This window comes from Adiantum capillus-veneris, chromosome 8 (assembly GCF_014529385.1).
Source record: "Adiantum capillus-veneris isolate H3 chromosome 8, ASM1452938v2, whole genome shotgun sequence".
NCBI classification, from domain to species: Eukaryota; Viridiplantae; Streptophyta; class Polypodiopsida; order Polypodiales; family Pteridaceae; genus Adiantum; species Adiantum capillus-veneris.
Window position 1 is genome coordinate 113,877,275 of NC_140938.1, and position 11,094 is coordinate 113,888,368.

At 40.6% G+C, this 11,094-nt stretch overlaps 1 pseudogene; it reads right to left on the reverse strand.

Moving 5' to 3' along the window:
* Positions 1 to 8,887: 8,887 nt before the first annotated feature.
* Positions 8,888 to 10,513, reverse strand: LOC147452801 (ran-binding protein 1 homolog b-like; annotated as a pseudogene).
* Positions 10,514 to 11,094: the final 581 nt, after the last annotated feature.

Below are 11,094 nucleotides of genomic sequence, written 5' to 3' on the forward strand. Positions count from 1 at the left end.
TGACATAGAAAGATTTCAATAAAATCATGCCTAGTTTCACCTTTCCCACATAGAAGTTAGGAAGAGAGAGAGAGAGAATTCTGGGTTGAGGAAAACTCCTTATTCAAATGTGTTGTATGCCCCTTGCATATGATCCAATGCATACCATATATGTCTTAGCTTATCCTATAAGAGTACAACAGTGTACTTGTACCACGCTCTTGGAGAGAGAGGTACCATAAGTCACATCTTGACCCACTTACCTTGTATGTGATCGTACTATATCAGGGTGCATATGTATGGCACTTTGCATGTGAATAAACATAAACACAAAATGTTTTAAAATATCAATAACTGAGCTTGTCCTTGACAGAGTAGCTAGGGCTATAGCGAAAGTGTATACAATGATGGAGTGTCATACGTCATCGTACTAGTACGCCATGCATACATATAAAAAATAGAATAATAAGCTCTTGGATTCAATGAAAGTCTCAACCATGTGAGCCCCTGGTATACGTGCCTTGCACGATTACACTGGCATGGATACATCACAGTGAAACCCCAACACACTACACAGTTAGAGCTCGACTTTGGCTATGGCTTTCATAATTATAGCGCTGCCCAACCTACTCGCCTTACGGTCCTACTGGCTTCCATAATTATAACGCTGGGCTTATATCCATCTGTGGCTTATGCCTGGGCAACAACCCCACCCTGCTCGCCCTGCAGTTCAACCTCAGCTCCACACAAACCCCATTACACCTCCTCTGTAAACGCTTAACCCTCATCAACGCTTACAATCTCCCTCTTGCTATGCTTGCTTCACCTACATCAATTGCCTAACGCACATGCTCTCTCTCCCTCATGAGCTAGATGCACAACAGAGCTTTCCTCATCGCTTTTGTTTCAAGCTTTTAAGGTATCCTTCAAACCTTTTTTTGAAAGCTCACCACCCCTACCAATGAAGAGCAAACCCCCACCTTCTGCTCTACCTCCTTACCTTCACCCTACTCACGCTGCGCAATTCTGCAATCGTTCTTAACCTTGGCAACTAGCCCCAACACTGTCACGCAAAAATGCTGCACAAATTATTTCTTTCTTTTCTTTCCCCCTTCCCCATCAACCCTCGAGACCTCCACATTCGGACACCCTACATTTGGACACCCTATAAACTTTGGGTTACCCTCTCTATTGCAATAAATACCAACATCCCGGCTCCACCAAAATCACAAGCCAACCTCGCGTCGGATCCCTCTTTCTCGGTGGCTATTGGCCCTTCACTCCCTGGGTTCATTTTGGCTGCCGCATATGCAAGAGCGGAGACTTTGGCTTCTCACCTGACCACCCCGACTCCAATTTTGATAAATAAGGAGGACGCTACAACCAACCCTTATGAGAACATCACGGAAGAATTGGAGTAACTTTTGGAGGATCCTTTGATTTCTCTTCGGTGCTCGCAAAAGGAAGCCGGGAACTAAATCATAATGAAAGCACCCCTTGTTTGCTTATGACCAATCCACTCCAAGCCGTCAAGCTTTCAACCCTTCAACATGGTGGCCTACCCTCGACCGACTCCTATACCAATGAAGAAGTTCTTCCACATCTTAAGCCTCGGGACTTTGAGGTGATTATTTCCAACTCTTTTCTGAAATATAAGAAGATTCATGGTAAAATTGGTAAAGCTAAGAGCTTCCTTAACCACCTGAAAGACCTCCTTAGCAATCAAAGAGCACCCAATAGCTTATGTATGAAGCCACCCAAACTATCCCTAGAGGATACACAAGCTCAAGCCCTTCTCAATGCTAATTTTACCTTCCTTACAATAAGATTTCAACTAGATTGCACAAAAGCACTTGTACAAGCACAAACCATTCTCATTAATAATCTACAAACCTACCTCGACCGTTATCATGCTTTAGTAGAAGAACGGCTCAATGATCTCCTTCTTAAGCTCCTCCAAGTTTCTATCCCCTTAGTCTCCAAGCATGCTTGGGGCCTCAAGCTACAACAATGGAAAAATGCATCCCTCCAAAAGTTTCCTCTTGGATATTCAAACCCATGTTGTAAATGCACACCTTGCCACCACAAAAGAGGATGCAGCTAAACTTGCCCGCAAGAAGACCATTAACAACATTGAAGAAGAATTGCTCTCACTCCCCAAGGAGCAAACCATCAAAGAACTTGTTGAACAAGTTGTCACCGAAAAATTCCATTCATTACCCCCCAAGTCTTAGGCCTCCCCTCCCCCCTCCCCACCTAAGCCGCTCTCGCCGGCCCCCAAAAAATCCACCCACCCATATTCTAAAAACCCCTTTCTACCTCCAAGAACATTCCTCCCCCCCCTTTACACACTGCCACCCCCGTCCCCAACCCTCCTATGTAACCTCCAATAAACGGCCTCTTCAACCATCCTCCAAACCCGCCCTTGAAAAACCATTCCCCTTATCTAAAAAACCTAAATTTTCTCCTTCCCCCAACACCCCTGTCTATCCTATGTACCCTCTTAAAACCCTCAATCCTACACCCATCTCCCTTGGTTCCTCGTCTTCTTTTCCACCACAAAAAATCATCAACCACCCTTACCCGCACCCACACAATAAGGATCACTCCCGTAATGCTACCACCTACCACAAGGCAAACCACTCGGGAAAAGACAAAGGGAGGAGGGATTAGGGTTTAGCCACCCATACACTTGGGTACACCTCTACTTTTCTGCACCCCCCCTCCTCCCATATATATGGATCTCAAAAACCACTCCCGAGCCCCCATTTCACGAAGGAAGAACAAGAAGAAAGGTGTGGCTTCGACTCACTAATCCACAAAGCTACAAACTCATGCTCTTTGGCAAATACCAAGTCTCAACTTTGGAACACAATATCTCTAACTTTAAAATCCACAATTTGGCACCTTGAGCTCTCTCTCTCTCTCTCAAAGGGGATGCTTGGCCTTAAGCTTAGCCTTAAGCTTAAAATACATCCCTCCCCCTCTAAACCCTTCCCCTCTCTTACTCCTCAACTCACACTACAATTTATCAAGAAATCTCAACCTCAAGTTTTTTTTCAAAAACCTAAAACCTTTCTCCCCCTCCCCTTTAGGAAACCAACCCCCTTTGGAAACCACCTCTTTTAAATCCCAACCTTAACCAAATTTTGCCCTCTAACCGGCATAGCTTTAACTTCATTTTGAATGCTTGCAATTTTCCCTTCTCAAAGCGACCCCGTTTTGCCAAATGAAAATTTTGAGCACACCTAGCTCCACGAGCATTCCCAAAGTATTAGCCAACATGTTGATGATCACCAAACCTCACCCAAATTTGAGAAAGTGAGCAGGCATGGCTAGCGACCATGCTCGGGAGAACACAACCTACTCTAATACCAATTGTTGGAATTGGGTTGCAAGGAAACACACACACCTTGGAGAAGATGAAGAAGATCAAGGCACACAATAGATAGTGTATTGCTTAGTGCACAATGGAAAGATAAGTTAGCCCTAGAGTGATGGGCGTATATATAATGCATGGGGGAAAAACCTCCCAGAGAGTGAAAGGATGCCCCAACAGTTCTAAGTGTGTTCACACACATCACTACCACATATGCATGATAACAAAATTGTGATCAAGTTTCAAGCTCTTGTATATTGTGAGCATCTCCTCTCGCTCTCTTATAGCTCGAGACATGCTCATAATCGTTTGGCAAGAATCCACTTCTTAATCTTGTCGAGACGTGGAGTGTGTATTGGAAGATTAGTGTCCACCATGCAAAACTTACAGCAACAAATTTAAGATCTACATGCACGTTGGGAAGTTGAGCAACTACACTTGTTAAGTCCAATGGTGCAAGACCTTCAACGCCAAGTCCAAGAACTATGTAAAACCAATACATGCCAAAATCCACCCATGATTTCAACTAGTCTAGTGGGACAAGCAAAGCAACCACACTTGCTAAGTCCATTGGTGCAAGAACTTTAACTCCAAATCCAAGACCTACGTGAAGCCAATATGTGCAAAAATCTACCCATGGTTTAGCTAGTCCACCACAACAAAGGTGAGAGCCCAAGGTCAACCTATCTAAGAATTTTGATGGGATAAGATCAAAGTTTAGAGTCTCTTTTCAACAAGTGAGACTATGTATATGCATGCAACCAGAGCGGTACCTAGATGGTGCTTCTCAAGTTAGTCTCATCAACACTCTTCTCTTAGCATGCTTTGGAGAAGTACTTTTCAAAACCAAACTTCGTAAGCTATGACAAGGCAGTAGCCTTACTTCAATCACTTGAGTGGGAAAGACAGAGCTTTTCTTTGAGATTATCTACCGCTATCATGGGCTTCCAGATCACATCATTTCAAATGGAGGACCACAATTCATATCAAGATTTTGGAGAGGATTGTTCAAGTATCCAAGAGTAAAGATTAACCTCTCTTTAGCTAATCATCCACAGATTGATGGTGGACAAACAAAGAGGGTGAATCAAGTTCTAGAGCAGTATCTCTGATGCACAATCAACTACCATCAAGACAATAGGGTAGAATTGCTAGCCTTGGTTGATTTTTCCCACAACAACACTATTCATTTTTCTATTTGCCATACCCCATTCTTTGCCAATTATGGTCAACACCCAAGGATGGATGTTTACATGAATCATCAAGTGAAGAATCCAACTACCACAGATTTAGCTACACATCTACATAGCATTCATAGAAATTGACAATGAATATAAAAAAAGCTCAAAAAAGTCATAAAAGTAGTGCAGAGGAATGCCAAATGCTACATCCACCATACGAGAGTGGGGATCGAGTATGGCTTCTCCACCATGATCTACGTTCAATCGCCCTTCCCAAAAGCTGGACTATCAAAGACTTGGACCATTCAATATAATTAGTCAATCACATACCATCTCTAGTTACAACATTCTATGAAGATTCATCTAGTCTTCCATGTTTCTCTTTTAGAGCTTTGTTATTAGTGCCATATTCCTGGAAGATGCTCACAACCACCACTGCCCATAGAGATCGATGGTCTGAAAGAAATATGAAGTTGAGCAATCCGTGACTTTAGAATCTCTTGCGAAAGACTTTAGTACGTTGTACATTGGAAAGATTATGATACAAGTAAATGAACATGGAGCCTCCATCGCGCACCGACCAAAGTTTGTGAGTTTCATCAATCATATCTATTAATTTCGTTTTGCATTTTGTGTCAATTTTCAATTTGCATTTCACTTAAATGTCACTGTCATTTCATTTCATTTGCATTTTCATTTCAATTTAAAACAAAAAATCCAAAAAATCATTTAAAAAACAAAAAACAAAAGAAAATCCAAGGAAAGAAAAGAAAAAATAATAAAAAGTACAAAATTATCAAAAAATTAGAGATTCAAATAAGATTAATAGTTCACAAAACTTAGTTAATTAAGAATTCAAACAAAACTAAAAATTCACAAAAATTCATTAAAGAAATCATAAATGCATTTGTTTTCTTTGTTTGCTTCTTGTACATTTTGTTTTTCTTATTATTTCTTTTTAGCTGCTCTTGTTCTTTGTTTATTTATTTTTGTTATTATAAAAACAAAAAACAAAAAAATATCGCATCTCTCTTATTTCTATCCCCGCTCATTCCTTTGCTTCCTACATGCATTACACACCCCGTATCACACCCCCATGCAAGTGCACTTATGCACGATTAGGGAGAGTTATATTAACGACACTTAGAGAGCCAGGATTTGCCAGATTACGCCTAATTTGATCAATCTTGACCAGATTTGACTCAATTTGACACATTTTACAAAAAAAGCACGCTTTTGCAAGATTGTAAGCTACTTGAGAGCCTTTTTCATGCATTGTACTATAGTTTGACTTGGTTTAGTCATCTATTACATAGAGTTGCACGATTAGACCCCGATTTTGCACATCGATTAAGATTTGACATTGACTTTGTCCACCAGTGAGCTATTTTTGACTTAAATGGTGACTAGGACAAGACCCAAAGAGCTTCACGTGTGCCAGCCATGAGATATTTGTTTTCACATTTGCGTAGATCTACTTCTAGAGCATTTTGTGTGGACGCTTCTATATATATATTTAGAGAGAGAGAGGGAGGGAGGCAAAGAGAGAGTAGACAATATAATAATAGAAAACAGCTTGGTGAGAACCAAGAAGCTTCATCTTTTGTTTCGTCTTAGAAGCTCTATTATATGTATCTAAATTAAAATTACCACTCTAAAAATATATATTTTTGTGAATAACTATGTTCTACTACTTTGTTCCACCCCCGCTTGACTTTCAATTCATTTGCTTCTTTTAAATTCTTTCCTAAAATCCATAGTCATCCATACATACTCTATTAATTTCCTTTGTGTGTGTGTGCGCGTGTGTGTGTGTGTGAGAGAGAGAGAGAGAGAGAGAGAGAGAAAGAAAAGCATGAAAAGCAATAGCCTTTGCATATAGATTCTCCTCTTGATATTCTTTGTGGAAGTCTTCCCTTTACAATGAATGAAACAATATATAAACTTACTCATAAATGAGAGTTTGCATCGTGTAGAAGTGCCTCTCAAATAAATAAACTTATCGATGAATTAAAGTTTGCAATGACAATGTGTTAAAGAAAAGTGTGCCTCAACTTAGCCTTGAGCCGGTTGAAAAACCAGTTCAACTAATTGAAGGGAGGGGGAGAAGGAGAAAATCTAAGAAAATAGAGTTAAATTACAAAAAATATTGGTTATTTTACAAAATTTTGCCTTTGGATCTTCCCTAGAAGGGAAGGGTATTTTGTATGTTTGTGAAATTGATTTTACTCGAACACGCTTGGCATCCTGTTTTTAAAGAGAAACCAATTTATACACAACCGTTGCCATTCACATCAACAAAATAAAGAAAAAGCTCCAATTATGACATTGACTCTAAAAGCTTTACAAACAACTAGAGCTTCACATCGAGACACTAAAGTGAAAACAAAGGTCATATTATACCTAACGTGATAGTGACAATTTGGATGGTGAGAGGATTGCATGACTTTGCAAGCTCTCCTCTATCATCTATGGCCATTGGCCAATATTTGGTTATAGTGTTTTTATCAAGACATCTTTTTCAAGCATTTGCTTGCATGTATTCCAATGGGGTTTTGTACTGGCCAAAATTGGTGATTGGTGAATTTAACACCTTGGGCATTGCCCTCATGATTGGAGTACTTGCATACGTCCATGTTAATTTGTTATGAGGTGGGAGCAGGCCCATGCCAAATTTTCAATAAGGTATAGTACAATTTACAAGCCTCGAGTATCAATACAAATTTGTAAATTTACTTGTCCTCTTGCTAAAGGCCTTCATTCACTTTGCTAGACAAGTGAAGGTCATTCAATTTTCATTGCTTGACAAGTGTCCCTATTCCCAAGGGGATAAAAAGAAATGATGGTCTTTTGTATCTTTCATTTCATTTGTTTTATTATTTTCTATGTTTATTGAATTTATTTTTCTTTATGAAAAAACACTAACCTATTTTTTTGTTTTAAATTTTAATTTTTTAATTTCTTTTTATTTTTATTTTGTTTCAAAATAATGATGTGTAATGTGCACTTTTCACATTATTTAAGTTGGGGCCCTTCATAATATATAATTTTTTTATTATATATGTATAATAGATAATATAATTTTATATTAAATATAACAAAATTTTATGTGATTATATATGAATAATAGATAATACAATTTATATTAAAATACAATAAAATTCTATGTGATTGTAAGCACGTATTTAAACTTACTCTTTCTCATCTCCTCTTAACTTAGCGGGCCTTCGTGCCTCCACACCTTGTATTTTTTATTGGTTTGTGTTTTTGTGACCCTCTTCTTAAACTTTCTAATCTACATTTCTAACTAAATCTAGGTTAAGTTAATGTAAAGCTTTCTTACACGGGTGTATTTTTTTTTTTTCCAAAACTCACAATGGTGAGTAGATTATATCAGCAAAATCATAAAATTACAGATTCCTGTCATGCTCGCCATGAGCCATGCCATCTTCAACTGATCAATGATACATCGACTGCTAGGGGAGCCACCCCGACAATAATGGATAGGTCCTCATCATTACTCATTCAAGTCAATCTCTCCACTATGGCCAATAATTCTCTATAGTGTTTTATCAGGACAACTTTTTCAAGCATTCACTTGCATTTTCAATGGGGGTTTGGACTGGGCAAAATTGGTGATTGGTGAATTTAACACCTTGGACATTTCCCTCATGATTGGAGTACTTGCACACGTCCATGTCAATGAAAAGATGACCTTGGTATTGTTCATAGGTTAATTTGTTATGAGATAGGAATTGGCCCGTGCCAAATTTTCAATAAGGTATAGTTCACTCGAGTGTATATGAAGTCCTTGTTAACATACAACTTACAAACCTCAAGTATCAATACAAATTTGCAAATCAATAGGATTTTGAACAAATTTCTTGTATTTTTTATTGGTTTGTGTTCCCCTGACCCTCTTCTTAAAGCATTCTACATGTGTACGTGAAGTCTTACCATCACCCGAGCGAGCTTTCTCGAGCGAGCTAAAACCCGAGCGAATATCTAAATGGCATGTACCCATGTTGTGTTATGTTTACTCTTGATTTTACATTTCATTTCATGTACAAGTGAAAGGTGTTCAGGTGTTGTTTGCCTTTGCAATGTCACACAGCATTGGGCCTCACAAGCATTGATGTTGCACATTGCAACGTGGCTCAACCTCAGCATCGCGCAAGGTGAGGGACTCATATATAGGCATCACTGCTACAATGTTTCTCTCTACGTATCCTGCACGGTTAGCGGTACGATCTCCATCTCTAGTTAGTGCTCGTCATGCAGATGGACATCATCGCAATTATGGTAGTACTCAATGATGGCCCGAGTAACTCTCCATTGAGGCTGGGTGTCATGGCCCGAGTAAGGATGGCCGGTGGCAAAGTTCCTCCTCCACTTATTCACTCTTGGCCTCCTTGTCGCCAACTTTTAGCCCCTCAATAAACTCGCCCACCTCCTTGGGGTGCCTGACATCTCCTTTTGAGCAGCCTCAAAAGCTTTTTGTAAATGCTTGAGCGTTTTCCACACTCCCAACAAAGAAAATGCAAAACATTTCATCTTTCAACTCTCCTTCTGCAAAATCAGAGGCATGCCACACCCAAGCCTTGTCACTACCCTCATGTTCCTACAGGCAACTTATAGAAGGGAACAATTGTGTGATTTGCATAGATTTCATGACCAATCGAACGTTTTTGGTCTTCTTATGCTGGAGTAGCTTTACTTGCCTCATACCTCTCTCTTTCCACTGGTTGTCGTCCTTATCAAATTGGTATAGCTAATTGGCCTTTAGGTCAATGAGAACATTCTCATTCTCCTTGCCAATACTGACAGCAAGGGCATCAACCTTGATGATGCGGCACCTGTGTCTTTCTCCTCAATTGCAAATCTTGCATCATCACCTTCCTCTGTAGCGGCATTTTCCACGGGCTCTTTCTCTTCGTTGAGTGCTTAGCATCCATTTGGACTGAAGTGGGCTGAGAGAGAGAGAGAGAGAGAGAGAGAGAGAGAGAGAGAGAGAGAGAGAGAGAGAGAGAGGAAACAACCTACAACGAGGACGGACGAGCTCGTGGGTGTCAAACTTTGCACCAAGTACTATATAGCAAGGGCGAGAATCAAAGTTTTCCGTATGTCATTACTTGCTGCAAGGACCGCACATCGGGCACACAACCCTCCAAAAAAAGTAGGTATATTCAAACTTTTTGAGGTGTTACATTTTGGGGAATGTGTTGTTTTGGTCCAGTGTAAAGAAAAAATCATTTTTCCAAACATACAAAATTCCCTTTCTTGAATTTTCCAAGAGGAAATCTTAGAAAATTAGTTTTATTTTTCGGGTTTTACACTAATTTTCTCTATTTTGGGGCGGAATTTCTCCCTTTTCCTTGCCTTCAACCGACATTTTTGAAAATTTCTCTATTTTAAGGCATAATTTCTCCCTTTTCCTTGCCTTCAATTGGCATTTTTGAAGTTGGAAACGTATTATGCTGAGACATATTTTTCTCGAACACTGCTTTGGGAAAAAAAAATAAAGTCTTGTCAAGTTTTATAAAAACAGTTTTTGGGAGACTTTGTTCGACCGCGTGCCGGCGCGCGCTCCTTGTAGTAGGAAAAGTTATCGTCGTCGTCGACTCTCTTCATCCTACAGTTGCCCTCTCCGCCTTCTACCCTCCTTGCCTCCTCCTGTCATACACCACCCTTTGCAACAATAAGCCATGCCGTGATGCCGCATTTTTAATATCTGCAAGCTCGTCGCCGAAAGCTGTGCGTGTTGCACTCCTGCTGCGAGGCGCCAATCTGCAGCACTCCATTTGAGCTCTAAGCTCTCACAGTCAAGCAGAGAAGAGCCTTGCATCCAAGTCTCGCAACCTGCCTCCCAACCCACTACATACTTCCCCCTCCCTTCCTGCACGCCTATCGACCTACCTCCCAAGCCATTGCATGCTTCACCCTTCCTGCTATTGTGATTCCACTGAGCTCCCATCTCCGTCTCCTTCCCGCCCTAAGGAAAAAACACAGACGCGCGCGCACACAGATTGTAGATGGATGTGTGAGAACAAGGTCGCAAGGGAGTCGGACTTTTGATGCAAGGGAGATAGCAATCTAGAATCTCTCTCTGTCTCTCTCTCTTGACACTAAGCTTACTGATTTGAACGATGTTGTCTCTCTCTCTCTCTCTCTACCATGAGAGAGAGCCTAGAGGTGTTGCCGATTGGATACGCAGACTATAGTGAAGAAGGGGAGGATACAGGATGGTGACTTGGGGGCACGTGGGTAATCTGGCAAAGCTAGCGACTGAGGATATGAAGCATGGTGGCATGTGCCATATGTTGGACGCGATGTGCAGCAAGGTTGCAAGTGGCTTGCGATGAGTTTTTCTTTAAGTGAGTTCGTACTATGCAGCAGCTATGGCTTTGCATAGCCTAGCTCTGGAGTCCAACGAGCCTTTCCGTGGCGTAAGGTATCAAGATCGAAGTCCATTGCTGCAGGGGAGCTCTGCATCAATTCAACCATGCAATTGGAATTTATCAAGATTTTGTGTAATAAAAACGGATGGACTGAGGG